We start from the raw sequence: 14,625 nt of genomic DNA on the forward strand, positions 1-14,625 counted from the left end.
GCCTACCTTCCCTTATTAAGCATTTGTTGAGTCACTGGTATATGTACTCACAAAACCTTCTCAAACTATAACATGAAGGCCACTCACTAAGGCAGATTTTCAATAATTCCTTTAAAGAGAGATTCTTGAGTGCACACACTGGGACTATACTGTGTCTATGTAGGAGAAACGGTCACACTTTTAGGATAGTAAGAGGACTCCACCTTAATGCCGGTCCACGTGCACCTATGATGATCCACCCAAAATACACCTAAACTGTCTTGTCTGGAGTTGCTCAAGGCTGTAAACATAGCATCTTCCATGGCTAACATGCAAATGCAAAGGCAGCGACCACGTCTGAGACCAGCGGAAGCACTGGACACCCATGTACATTCTCTAGCTAACTCTCTCTCTAAAAAGCTCAACCTCCTCTTGGAGGTAAGAGCTCTGTATTCAAGACAGTCAGAAGGTTCAAAGTTCTGCTCAGAATATAGTACTGAGTACATTTTAATTCTGGATCTTATACTCAGACAGTGTGTTTGAAATAAGACTATAAAAAGATGCGAAGCAAACATTCAGTTTTAACCAAGATTGTACATCTCTAACAGTGATATAGATTTTAAAAACCCTACCACCAAAATGGTAACTGATTTAATCATGCACTCTACAAAAAAAAAAAAAAAAAAAAAAAAAAAGATAATTAGGAAAACTTCCCTTAGTTACGAATGTAACCAGCTCACTGGAACCCAATGAGTATCTGTCTCCAATTTCTCAAAAGTTGTTTTCAGCTCATTGAAGCCCACAGCGAGATCATCATTTACTATCAGTTCAGTCTCTCAGTCATGTCCAACTCTTTGCGACCCCATAGACTGCAGCACACCAGGCCTCCCTGTCCATCACTAACTCCCAGAGTTCACTCAGATTCACGTCCATCGAGTTGGTGATGCCATTTGACATCTCATCCTCTGTTGTCGCCTTCTCCTCCCACCTTCAATCTTTCCCAGCATCAGAGTCTTTTCCAATGAGTCAACTCTTCACATCAGGTGGCCAAAGTACTGGAGTTTCAGCTTAAGCATCATTCCTTCCAAAGAACACCCAGGACCCAGGAGCCCAGAAAAATAGTCTGACACTGTTTCCACTGTTTCCCCATCTATTTCCTATGAAGTGACGGGGCCAGATGCCATAATCTTCGTTTTCTGAATGTTGAGCTTTAAGCCAACTTTTTCACTCTCCTCTTTCACTTTCATCAAGAGGCTTTTTAGTTCCTCTTCACTTTCTACCATAAGGGTGGTATCATCTGCATATCTGAGGTTATTGATATTTCTCCTGGCAATCTTGATTCCAGCTTGTGCTTCTTCCAGTCCAGCATTTCTCATGATGTACTCTGCATATAAGTTAAATAAGCAGGATGACAATATACAGCCTTGACGTACTCCTTTTCCTATTTGGAACCAGTCTGTTGCTCCATGTCCAGTTCTAACTGTTGCTTTCTGACTTGTATATAGGTTTCTCAAGAGGCAGGTCAGGTGGTCTGGTATTCCATCTCTCTCAGAATTTTCCACAGTTTATTGTGATCCCCACAGTCAATGGCTTTGGCATAGTCAATAAAGCAGAAATAGATCATTTACTGTAGTTTTGTCCCAAAAATGACGATACTGACTCTCCATTATCTGAGCAGATTTAATCATTTCTTGAAAGTTGTCTTCCATAAAGGGCTTCACAGCACCTTGGTTGTCTCTGCCTGAGATCATCTTTGCATTTTTTCTTGTCTCCCTCAAACGCCCTATTGACAGAGGCTTTATAGATATCACATACAGCTTAAACTCTAGTATCCTTAAGTGCTTCATTGTATGAGGCTGAACATCCAACAAACTTTGTTTTTAGCCAGGACAGACCGAACTGAGTCTATACGTGTGCTGTAATAGCTGTTTTTATATTCACCATACTCAATAAACTTGTTATTTCATCTCAAACAAATGCTTGGAAATGAAAATATATTCAACACCATCACTCTCCTAGCTTCTTCTTGGTCTGATAGTATAGGGCACTGTCACATCGTATTGCTGTGTGTCACTGATCAGCAGCTTTTGTTTCACTTCATTCAAACCTACTCCAACAGGACCAACCAATACCAACCAAGCCTGTATTTCTCGCTTGTCTACCGGTGATAGGGTGTTACTTCCTCATAAGGGGGCACATCAGCTGTGTCGTACTGGTCTCTCTTCTTGAACTCATACGTGGACTTATTTGTTTTCTTATCTTTCCTACTAAGATGGAAAGTTCTTCTAAAAGCAGATGATTTCCTACTGGAAACTTTCAGGGGCTGGACTAATATTTCTGGTCGCCTGTCTCCTTTCCTGGAAATGTTTAGAGGGATTCAGTCCTGCTCTGGGGTTGGCATCTCCTTCACGCTTTCCTTGCCACCACGTTGCATCATCTTGGCTCATAATCTGAAGAATATCTCCCTTTTTGAAAGAAAGCCCGGCTTCCTTACGTGGAATTGCTTTATCCTCATTAGGGTCATTGTCAAAGAGGGCTTTGATAATCATCTTGCCTTCCTTCGATGGCCTCTCTTCTTTAATGCTGTGTATAATCTTAAACGTTACTGCATCCTGAGACTGAGCCAAGATCGGGATGATTTCCTGGATTATTACCCTCAACAGGTATCCCATTCACTTCCCTAAATTCATTGCCAACGTGAATAAGACCATTTCTGTCTGCAGCTCCTCCTCTCATGATCCTGGCCACTATGATGGCCCCAGTCTGTTCATCCTTTTTAATAGTGGCTCTCAGTGGTTCTCTATTTTTGGCCAGGCAGATGATTTTCACTGAGTCTTCCTCATCATCAGTGTCATCGGGCATAGGAGGAAATACAGGATGGTAATTCTTCTGAGCCACAGTCTCATGCACAGAGAGCAAAGCCTTCACCTTGGGTTTTGACAGTAGCTTCTCAGCAGCTCTCAAATCTCACTGTTTATTGGCTTGTTCTGAAGCTCCTCCACCAGGTCATCAGCCAAGCCTGCCACTCCCTGGAGGATGGGCATGGGGTTCTGTTTCTCGTAGTAGTGAAGTTTCTCATGAATCTTGACTAGTCAATGCAGGCTTTTTTCACCAAACACATCCCAGAGGAAGGTCAGGTCTTCCTGGCTATCCACGTGTGGCTGCATCTGGGCTGGCAGAGCCACCAACAGCTCATACAGACCTGTGTTGCTCCCTGAGCCTGTGGACAGAGCCGGTGTGATGCTGAGGCCAGCCGGGTGCTGCCAACTCACTCCCCTGGAAGGTGGCCAAGATGCCAACCCCTGCAACCACTCCCGGGCTGACTACCGAGGTCTGTGTGTCCCTGTGCATTATGGCCACGGCAGGAGCACCGTCTCCGGTGTCTGCAGGCCGGGCGGAAGTACTGAGGCTGCGACCGTGGCCACTGCTAAGGACAATCAGCAGCCTGCGGGTTCAGCGCTGCCGCGGCAGGCGCAAAACTCACGAGCCCAACACTTGTTATTTTCTATCTTTCTCATTTTGGTGGGTGGACTCAAACATTTTTATGTTTATTATTCTCATTGTAGTTCTATAGTTGTATCTATGGATTTTCTGAGTTGATTAAATACAGATCTTCCTCAACTTACCATGCGGCTACATCTCACTAAACCCATTATAAGCTGAAAATATTGTTAGTCAAAAATGCATCTAAGGCACCTGAGTTCCAGAACATCATCACTTAACCTAGCCTACCTTCAGTGTGGTTAGAAGACTTACATTAGCCTACATTTGTTCAAAATAATCTAACGCAAAGCCTCTTTTATAATGAAGTATTTAATATCTCTTGTAACTTATTCAATAGTGTATTGAAAGTGAAAAAGAGAACCGTGTATGCTTTGTGAGTGTGTCAGTTGTTTATCCTCGTGATCTCATGACTGACTGGGACCTGGGGCTGGCTGCCATTGCCCAGCATCATGAAAGCATATCACACCACATATCACTAGCTCAGGAAAAGATCAAAATATAAAATTTGAAGCACAGTTTCTACTCAGTGTGTACTGCTTTTACACCACTGTAAAGTCAAAATATCTTAAGTCCGAACATTATAAGTTAGGGACAATCTGTAGTTATTTAGGAATGTGTTTTGCTTTTAATTATAACTAGTTCTGTCTTTTCCTTTCAATTGTTGTTAAATTTTAGTTTTAGCAGATTGTGATCAAATACTGTGGTCTTTATCATCACAGATTTTGGAATTTGTTTTCTTTTAGAATGTAATGTATGATCAGTTTTGTAAATGTAAAAAGAGTGGTTGAAAATAATATATATTCTCTGTAGTTTAAGTTTGTCATGACAGCCTGATTAATATTTAAATCATTTATTGTTCTTTCTACTTAATCTAAGACAGAAAAGGCAGATTAGAGATTTCCACTTAAATTGTGTTTGTCTCATTTTCTTGGACATAGCACATGTAGTGTAGCAGCTCTCAAATTTTAGCATGCATAAGAATAGACTGGAGTACTTGTTAAAATCCAAATTTCAGAGCTCTAGAATACATCTGAGGTGACTCCTGGAGTTTGCATTTTTAGTAAGCAAGGATTAACCTTTCAGATACAATAAGGTAGTGTCTCAGTGCTCTTCAAGTCATAAAGACCTGGGTCCAAATCCCAGATGTGCTCTTAACAGTGAGTACTTTGAGCAATTCATTGAACTTCCCTGTACTCAGTTTTTTCATCTGTAAAATGGGAATAACTACCATGTCTACCACATTGTGTTGTTCTGAAAATTAAATTAGTTAATGCATGTGAAAATAGTAGGGCAGAATCTGGCCACACTGTTAATTACTATGTAAGGCTATTCACTGACCATATCCTAGTTTTTCAATGTAAAGTGACTCTGCCTCATTTATTGAATTCTTCTTTGATTATTATTCATCACCACCTATATATTTTATTTTATTTTTCTATTATATCTTTACTCATTTAAAAATAGTTTTAACTTCTAAGGTACTTTAGATGCCTCTCATAAGTTGCAAATAGTATTTTCTTGTCAATTCAGTCAGAAACTTTATTAGAGGAGTTAACTCATTTATATTTGCTTTATCCTCAATAGCCTCTTTTTGCTTTAATATTTTCATATCTTTATGCTATTGATTTAATGTACTATATTTTTCTTTGTTTTTTGTTCAGATATTTGGAAGAAATTAAGCATCTTACAAATTTACCTTTGTATTTAAAATTTTTTTTTTGAGAAAAGTGCTTTTTTTTAATTTAGTTTTAAATGGAGGATAATTGCTTTACAATATTGTGTTGGTTTCTGCCATATATATACCTATTTTTATCTTGTCAATGTTAGGTATTTCTTGATTCTTTCTCCTGACAATATCAGTAATGTAAATAGGGTAGTTTTACATAGCTAGATATTCATAAGACATGAATTTTAAAAATTTAATCAGGAAATGTCTGATCTTGCCTAATTTATTTTGTATTATATTGACCTTTTTCAGCTAAGAGTTTTCTTCTAAACTTTGGTTTTTCATTTTATTTGATCTGTTCTTCATGTAATTGGAAAGTTTTGCTCCCCTAGATCAGTTCTCCCTACCTTATTACTTTTTTTTTTCATTCTGGAATAATTTTTTAAAGGCCTTTAGGATTTGACTGTGACCACTAAACAGTATCAAGCTCTCCAGTATTATTTCCATATCCCTTACTGTACTCAAAAGGCACTTACTCAACCCTCACAAAATATATAGCTTATCTCTGATATAGAATAAAAATAAAATGGATATAGTGTAACCACAATAAAGTAACTAAATGGACTGAGCTTTGGTGTTTATAAGAACAAAGTTCTAAATGGCGTAAGTCTGCTATAGCTTTCTCTCCCTCACTGTGTGCCTTTGGTGGAAGAGCTCTTTCTATATAGACGCCCTGAACTTACTGTGTATTGCCTGCAGAAACAAGGCCCACAGACTGCCTCTGCCTGCTCCTCCAGCTGTATTTTGTTTTACTTCATAGTCTTGTTATACTGAATTGCTTCTACCCTGTCAAATACTCTATCAGTTAGAATACTTGTGACTTTAGACAGAAAACACGTACTCAAACTAGCTCAAGTAATGAGAATATGAATTGAAACTAGAAGTCCAAAGAATAGAAGGCTCTAGGTATGATAGAAATCAATTGTCACTCGATTACTACTATGAAATATTTCAGTTTATTTCAGTTTTGTGTTAAGCTCCCCACAGTTTGTCATGTTAAGGCTGGTGTAGTAGGGAAATAAGGGTTATAAGTTGTTGTTGTTTTTTAAATCACATCCAGCAAGAAAGAGAAAGGAAAATCTCTCCTTGAAGCATGGACTACATATTTCCCTTTAAATTGTATTGGGCTAAACAAATAATAGTCACCAAGGAAATGCCACACACTAGTTTAAACTAATCAAAATTCTCCTGATTATCCAGAGATCGATTTGGATATCTGAACAAAATTGAAATCATATTCTGGGTAAGAAAAGATATTGAGGCTGTGAATCGTATCTACCGTGGATGCTGCTCTTTCTGAAATACCAATCTTTGCACACATTGTTTCCTCTGCCTGTGATACTTTTTGCCTCCCTCTTTTCCTAGCTTGACTTCCCTGGTGGCTCAGATGGTAAAGAATCTTCCTGCAATGCAGGAGACCCGGGTTTGATCCCCTGGATCAGGAAGATCCCCTGGAGGAGGGCCTGGCTATCCACTTCAGTATTCTTGCCTGGTAAACTCCATGGAAGGAGGACCCTGGCAGGCTACATGAGGTTGCAAAGAGTCAGACACAACTGAGCAACTAGCACTTTCTTTTATTTAGCTTACTTTTACCGTACTTATCTTTTAGCTCTCATTTTTTTCCCCTGATTTTTATTGAGGTATAATTGTGATATAGCACTGTATAAGTTTAAAGTACATAGCATCATGATTTGACTTACATATATTGTGAAATGATTACTACAATGTTCAGTTAACATTCATCATCTCATATAGATATAGAATTTTTTAACAAGAGGTTTTTATTTATTTATTTTTGGCAATACTGGGTCTTCATTGCGTGTGTAGGCTTTTCTCTAGTTGTGGCAAGCACGGACTAATCTCTAGTTGCCGTGTGTGAGCTTCTCGTTGTGGTGGCTCCTCTTGTTGGGGACCATGGGCTCTAGGGCACACAGGCTGCGGTAGCTTTGGCACACGGACTCAGTAGTTGTGACTCATGGGTTCTGGGGCACAGGCTCAATAGCTGTGGCACGTGGGCTTATTAGTTGCTCTGTAGCGTGTGTGATCTTCCTGGATCAGGGACTGAACCCAATGTCTCCTGCATTGGCAGATGGATTCTTTACCATCTGAGCCACTGGGGAAGCCGTCATATAGATACAAAAATTTTAAAAAGAAAAAAAAAGAAATTTTTCTTTTTGTGATGAGAATTCTTAGGATATACTATCTTAAAATTTTTCATATACCCTGTAGCAGTGTTAACTGGAGAAGGAAATGACAACCCACTCCAGTATTCTTGCCTGGAAAGTCCTGTGGACAGAGGAGCCTGGTGGGCTGCTGTCCATGGGGTCGCACAGAGTCGGACATGACTGAAGCGACTTAGCATGCATGCATGTATTGGAGAAGGAAATGACAACCCACTCCAGTATTCTTGCCTGGAGAATCCCAGGGACAGAGGATACTGGTGGGCTGCTGTCTGTGGGGTTGCACAGAGTCAGACATGACTGAAGTGACTTAGCAGCAGCAGCAGCAGTGTTAACTACAGTCATTAGGTTGTTCATTACATTGCCAGAATGTATTTATCTTATAACTGGAAGTCTGTACCTTTTCACTGCCTTCATCCAATTCCCCTACCCTTTCACCATCCATATTTCTGATAACCTACAAATCTAGTCTATTTTTATATGAGTTTGTTTTTTCCTTCTTCCTCTCTTTTTTTAAGAATTTTTTTTTTTTTATATTTCACGTACAGTATTTTTCAAGCAGCATAACGCCCTCAAGTTCCATCCATGCTGTCACAAATGACAGGATTTCTTCATTTTTAAGAGTTGGACAATGTTTCCATTGAATATACATACTACAACTTCTTTATCCATTCATCCATTGAGGAACACTTAAGTTGTTTCCATGGGTTAGATATTTTAAATAATTCTTTTACCATGATGGTGCAGATATCTTTCCACACAGTGCTTTTGTTTCCTTCAGACATATTCCCAGAAATGGAATTGCTGAATGATATGATAGTTCTATTTTTAATTTTTTGAGGAAACTCCATTCTATTCTCCATAGGAGCCGAACCAATTTACAATCCCACCAACAGTGCCTAAGTGTTCCTTTTACTCCATATCTTTGCCAACACTTATCTTTTTGATAATAGCCATTCTGACAGATGGCTTCCCTGATAGCTCAGTTGGTAAAGAATCCATGTGAAATGCAGGAGACCCTGGTTCAGTTTCTGAGTTGGGAAGATCCCCTGGAGAAGGGATAGGCTACCCACTCAAATATTCTTGGGCTTCCCTTGTGGCTCAGCTGGTAAACAATCTGCCTGCAATGTGAGAGACCTGGATTCAATCCCTGGGTTGGGAAGATCCCCTGGAGAAGGAAAAGGCTACCCACTCCAATATCCTGGCCTAGAGAACTCCATGGACTGTATAGTCCATGGGGTCACAAAGAGTCGGATGCGACTAAATGACTTTCACTTTCATTCTGACAGATGTGAGGTGATATCTTATTGAGGTTTTGATTTGCATTTCTCTAATAATTAGGGATATTTATCCTCTTTTCATGTTTTTGGTTTTTTGGAAATTGAGTTGTGCAAGTTCTTTATATATTTTGAACATCAACCCTTTAATAGATATATCATTTGCAAATATCTCCTCCCGTTCAGTTAGTTGCTTTTCCATTTTGTTGGTCATTTCTGTTGCTGTATAGAAGTTTTTTAGTTTGATATAGTCTCACTATATGTATTTTCTATTTTGTGGCTTTTGCTCATAGGTATCATATCCAAAAAATCATTGCCAAACCCATGTCAAGCAGCTTTTTTCCTATCATTTTTTAGGAGTTTTATGTTTTCTCAGTCTTTCATTTCATATTTAGTCTACTTAGAGTTAGTTTTTGTAAGTGGTATAGGGTAGGGGTTTCATTCTTCTACATGTGAATGTACTACATGTGAAGCTACTAGTTATCATCAGTAGTAGTTATTACACTGCACAATGCCCCCTACAAATGAAAACATGGCAAAGGAAAGAAGTGAATTGTATCTCAACTGGGCAACCTGTCTTCACTCTGTCTCTACTCCTGGGACTGGCGGTATTTTTAAAGAAAACGTAAATCTGATCATGCTATTATCTTGCTCAAAATCCTTTTATGACATCTTATTGCTCTAAAATTATTAATGTGGTTCAAAATGTTCAGCCCACAACTATTCATGACATCACCTCTACCTACCTCTTAAGCCTAATTTTATGTAGTTCAGTTCAGTTCAGTTCAGTCGCTCAGTCATGTCCGACTCGTTGCAACCCCATGAATCGCAGCACGCCAGGCCTCCCTGTCCATCACCAACTCCTGGAGTTCACTCAGAGTCACGTCCATCGAGTCAGTGATGCTATCCAGCCATCTCATCCTCGGTCGTCCCCTTCTCCTCCTGCCCCCAATCCCTCCTAGCATCAGAGTCTTCTCCAATGAGTCAACTCTTTGCATGAGGTGGCCAAAGTACTGGAGTTTCAGCTTTAGCATCATTCCTTCCAAAGAAATCCCTGGGTTGATCTCCTTTAGAATGGACAGGTTGGATCTCCTTGCAGTCCAAGTGACTCTCAAGAGTCTTCTCCAATACCACAGTTCAAAAGCATCAATTCTTCGGCGCTCAGCCTTCTTCACAGTCCAACTCTCACATCCATACATGACTACTAAGTCAGGCTATTTCTCAAGTTATTTTTTGTGAATATACATTTTTCTGAAAACTCATCTATTCTGTCTAAAATTCTAATTTCCCCTCTGTAGCTGCTTCCATCTTGGTACCTTTGCATTTGTTGTTCCCTTTCCTTGGAATATTCTTCACCTCTACTCTTCTCAGCTCCCCACTTCCCTCTATGCTGAGTCAACTTCAATCCATCTATTAGATATTAGTGTAATTTCTCAGGGAGGTCTGACGTGATCTCTCACTGTCATTTCAATATTATTCATCTATGCTTTCATAGCACCCAGTACTTTATCACTGATTATACGATTATTATATTGAAACAAATTAATTACTTAATATGTCTTTCCCCAGTAGGTAGAATACAGACTCTCTGAGGGCATGGACTTTGCTTATAGTATTCAACATTGTACTTATAATGCTTTCAACAGTGTCTGGCATATGGTGGGAAGAATTATTGAATTAATCTTTTGGCTTTGTACCTTTTGCAAATGAGTCAGGAACCAAGGCAGAGCTAGGGCTCCCTATGCAGTATATAGTTGGCATTATGCTAGCTTTACTGCCTTTCATGAATCAGCTTTGTAGACTGGAATCACAATTCACATTTGGTTCGAAAGCATATTTGAGTTTATAAAAAAGCATCATCTTTCTGAGTAATTGGACCTTGAGTTTTCTGATATTGACAGGCTCTGACTTTTTCTTTTTTTGACAGGCCATTTGTAAGAAATAGAGCACAGAGTTGCCTTGTTAGTCTGGGGCAGTTCAAGCATGCTTAAGTCCCTGAGCTCTTTATGAATATGGCTATGACTACAGATCATGGATATAGTCTACCGTAATAGGCCTTATGTGTGCTTTTAACAGCAAATACACCATTCTAGTTGCACTTATTTGAGTTTATTACTATTTCACTTACATTTTTTTCTATAAGAGAACACATAAAATTATAAGAAGTAGAAAATTTTCTGAAATTTTCCCTCCTTAAAGCAATGAATTAATGAAAACATTCAATCTTGCTTGATTGCCCAGTTAGACTATGTTATTTTTATTCCATATTCACAAACTTTTATTGAGCAGCCTAGCACTTAATCCTCTTTAGGTGAAAGCAGTATAAGATATAGTCTTTGTCTTCAACAAGTTCACCACCTAGAAAAAGTAATCAGGTGCAACTTTCCAAGTAAATATTTTTATACTGTACATCCTCATAAGACTATTAGCCATCAATATAGATTGATAAATCTGCTTTTTTACTATAGTCCAGTAATGTGATTAATGGATGCTGCTGCTGCTGCTGCTGCTAAATCGCTTCAGTCCTGTCTGACTCTGTGTGACCCCATCGATGGCAGCCCACCAGGCTCCCCCGTCCCTGGGATTCTCCAGGCAAGAACACTGGAGTGGGTTGCCATTTCCTTCTCCAAAGCATGAAAGTGAAAAGTAAAAGTGAAGTCGCTCAGTCGTGTCCGACTCTTAGGGACCCCACAGACTGTAGCCCACCAGGCTCCTCCGTTCATGGGATTTTCCAGGCAAGAGTACTGGAATGGGGTGCCATTGCCTTCTCCGGATTAATGGATACGTGTGTATAATTTTAAAATGTTAAGTTTGTTTAAGTACAACAGATATAGAAAACCATCTATTCAAAAGCAAGAGAATTCCAGAAAAATATTTACTTCTGCTTCACTGTCTATGCTAAAGCCTTTGACTTTGCTGTGTGGATCACAACAAACTGAAAAATTCTTAAAGAGATGGGAATCCCAGACTACCTTACCTGCCTCCTGTGAAGCCTGTATGCAGGTTAAGATGCAGTACAGCAGTTAGAACTGGACATGGAACTGATTCCAAATCGGGAAAGGAGTACGTCAAGGCTGTATATTGTCACCCTGCTTATTTAACTTGTATGCAGAGTGCATCATAAGAAATGCCAGGCTGAATGAAGAACAAGCTGGAATCAAGATTGCCAGGAGAAATATCAATAACCTCAGATATGCAGATGACACCACACTTATTGCAGAAAGCGAAGAAGAGCTGAAGAACCTTTTGATGAAAGTGAAAGAGGAGAACGAAAAAGTTGGCTTAAAGCTCAACATTCAGAAAACTAAGAACATGGCATCTAGTCCCATCACTTCATGGCAAATAGATGGGGAAACAGTGGAAACAGTGAGAGACTATTATCTTGGGCTCCAAAATCACTGCAGATGGTGACTGCAGCCATGAAATTAAAAGACACTTGCTCCTTGGAAGAAAAGGTATGAAAAACCTAGACAACATATTCAAGAGCAGAGATATTACTTTACTGACAAAGGCCCATCTAGTCAAAGCTATGGTTTTTCCAGTAGTCATGTATGGATGTGAGAGTTGGACCCTTAAGAAGTCTGAGCACCAAAGAATTGATGCTTTTGAACTATGATGTTGGAGAAGACTCATGAGAGTCCTTTGGACTTCAAGGAGATCAAGGTAGTCAATCCTAAAGGAAATCAACCCTGAATATTCATTGGAAGGACTGTTCTGAAACTGAAGCTCCAATACTTTGGCCACCTGATGCAAAGAGCTGACTCATTGGAAAAGACCCTGATGCTGGGAAAGATTGAGGGCAGGAGAAGGGGACGACAGAAGATGAGATGCTTGGATGGCATCTCCAACTCTATGGACATGAGTTTGAGCAAGCTCCGCAAGATGGTGAAGGACAGGGAAGCCAGGAGTGCTGCAGTCCATGGGTTCCCAAACAATTGGACATGACTGAGTGACTGAACAACAACAATAGCATAAAACAGAAGATAAAGCATCAAGAACCTGCATGGATGCAAAGACTTTCCATTTATCTCAGTTTTTCATAGTGACTTACAACTGTTGCTGACAATATGGTGTGAGGAATCTAACAAGTGTGAGCCACTCATCTTTGTTCTGTGTGTCTGTGAACTCCTGTCCCACCCACACCCTCTTCCCTTAATGGTTATAGAAACTATGGTCACTGATCTGCATGCTCCCCAAGTGCAAGTAAAAGGGGCAAAAAAAGCCTGTTGTATTTCTATTGTTTAGAGGTAAGGGTAGAGAAGGCAATGGCAACCCACTCCAGTGTTCTTGCCTGGAGAATCCCAGGGACGGGGGAGCCTGGTGGGCTGCTGTCTATGGGGTCGCACAGAGTCGGACAGGACTGAAGCAACTTAGCAGCAGCAACAGAGGTAAGGGTAGTCAATTTCAAGTCAGTTTCCGCACATGTAGCAACTCTCACAAGGCCTAAAGACAAGGTCTGTTGTATGTTGTTCAAGTCAGAGGATGGCTTTTTTTTTTTTCTTATAAAGGAACACATAGTAAATATTTTTAGCTTGTAGGCCATACATCAGTAAATATGGATGTGCTTAAATAAAACTATTTACAAAAGGAGGTGGTGGCTGGATTTGGTCCATTGGTCATATTTTGAGGACCCCATGACCCTAGTCCTGGAAGTGTCATTCAGTTGTAGCACACAGCCTGTGAGGCCATACTGTATAGTCCTTCTCTACCACAAGACATATTCTAGGAATAATAATTTCTGAAATTGTTGAGCTATCCTCACCTTCTTTGCAAAACTGCATAAAATCTACATAGGCCCCCAATTCTGTAATGTAGTTTGCATGGGTCGGGAGATTCAGTTTAAGATGAGAACTAAGTCAACTAATAATTGACAAGAGTGTCAAGAATACTTAATGGAGGCATAAAATTGTCTCTTCAATAAGCAACTTTAAGAAAATTTAAAACTAAAACAAAGCTTTTTTGCTTATATGTAAATTACTTCATGGCAAATAGATGGGGAAACAGTGGCAGACTTTATTTTGGGGGGCTCCAAAATCACTGCAGATGGTGACTGCAGCCATGAAATTAAAAGACACTTACTCCTTGAAAGAAAATCTATGACCAACCTAGACAGCATATTAAAAAACAGAGACATTACCTTGCCAACAAAGGCCCATCTAGTCAAAGCAATGGTTTTTCCAGTAGTCATGTATGTATGTGAGAGTTGGACAGAAAGCTTAGCACCAACGAACTGATGCTTTTGAACTGTGGAGTTGGAGAAGACTCTTGAGAGTCCCTTGGACAGCAATGAGGTCCAACCAGGTCATCCTAAAGGAAATCAGTCCTGAATATTTATTGGAAGGACTAATACTGAAGCCTAAACTCCAATACTTTGGTGATCTGATGCAAAGAACTGACTCATTGGAAAAGAGCCTGATGCTGGGAAAGATTGAAGGCAGAAGGAGAAGGGGTCAACAGAGGATGAGATGGTTACATGGCATCACCAACTCAATGGACATGAGTTTGAGTAAACTCCAGGGGTTGGTGATGGACAGGGAAGCCTGGTGTGGTGCAGTCCATGGGGTCACAAAGAGTCAGACACAACTAAGCGACTGAACTGAACTGAACAGATCTTAACTGGTAGACTGTACTACATGTCATCTTCATTCCAGAACTCAAGCTGACAGAAATGATCTAGAGTATTACCTATTTCTGGGACATTCACTTGGGTTTACTTACGTCATATAGCACACTACCTCCTAGAAATTCCACCTAGAAGCTCTTCCACACAGTACTTCTCTTATCAAGGAAAAATGTAGTACAATAACATGATTTAAAAGAGGAGAATGAAATTATTGTGATCAAAAGACAATCTACAGAATGAGAAAAAATTGCAAATCATGTATCTGTTGAGTCTAGTATGTAGTGTATATATATATATATATATATCTTAAAACTCAACAATAAAAGAGACTACTCA

The 14,625-nt window shown here is 39.7% G+C and overlaps 1 pseudogene; it reads right to left on the reverse strand.

The window, feature by feature from the left end:
* Window positions 1-698: 698 nt before the first annotated feature.
* On the reverse strand, window positions 699-14,389 carry LOC102180379 (annotated as a pseudogene).
* Window positions 14,390-14,625: the final 236 nt, after the last annotated feature.

This window comes from Capra hircus (assembly GCF_001704415.2).
Source record: "Capra hircus breed San Clemente chromosome X unlocalized genomic scaffold, ASM170441v1, whole genome shotgun sequence".
In the NCBI taxonomy this organism is placed as follows: Eukaryota; Metazoa; Chordata; class Mammalia; order Artiodactyla; family Bovidae; genus Capra; species Capra hircus.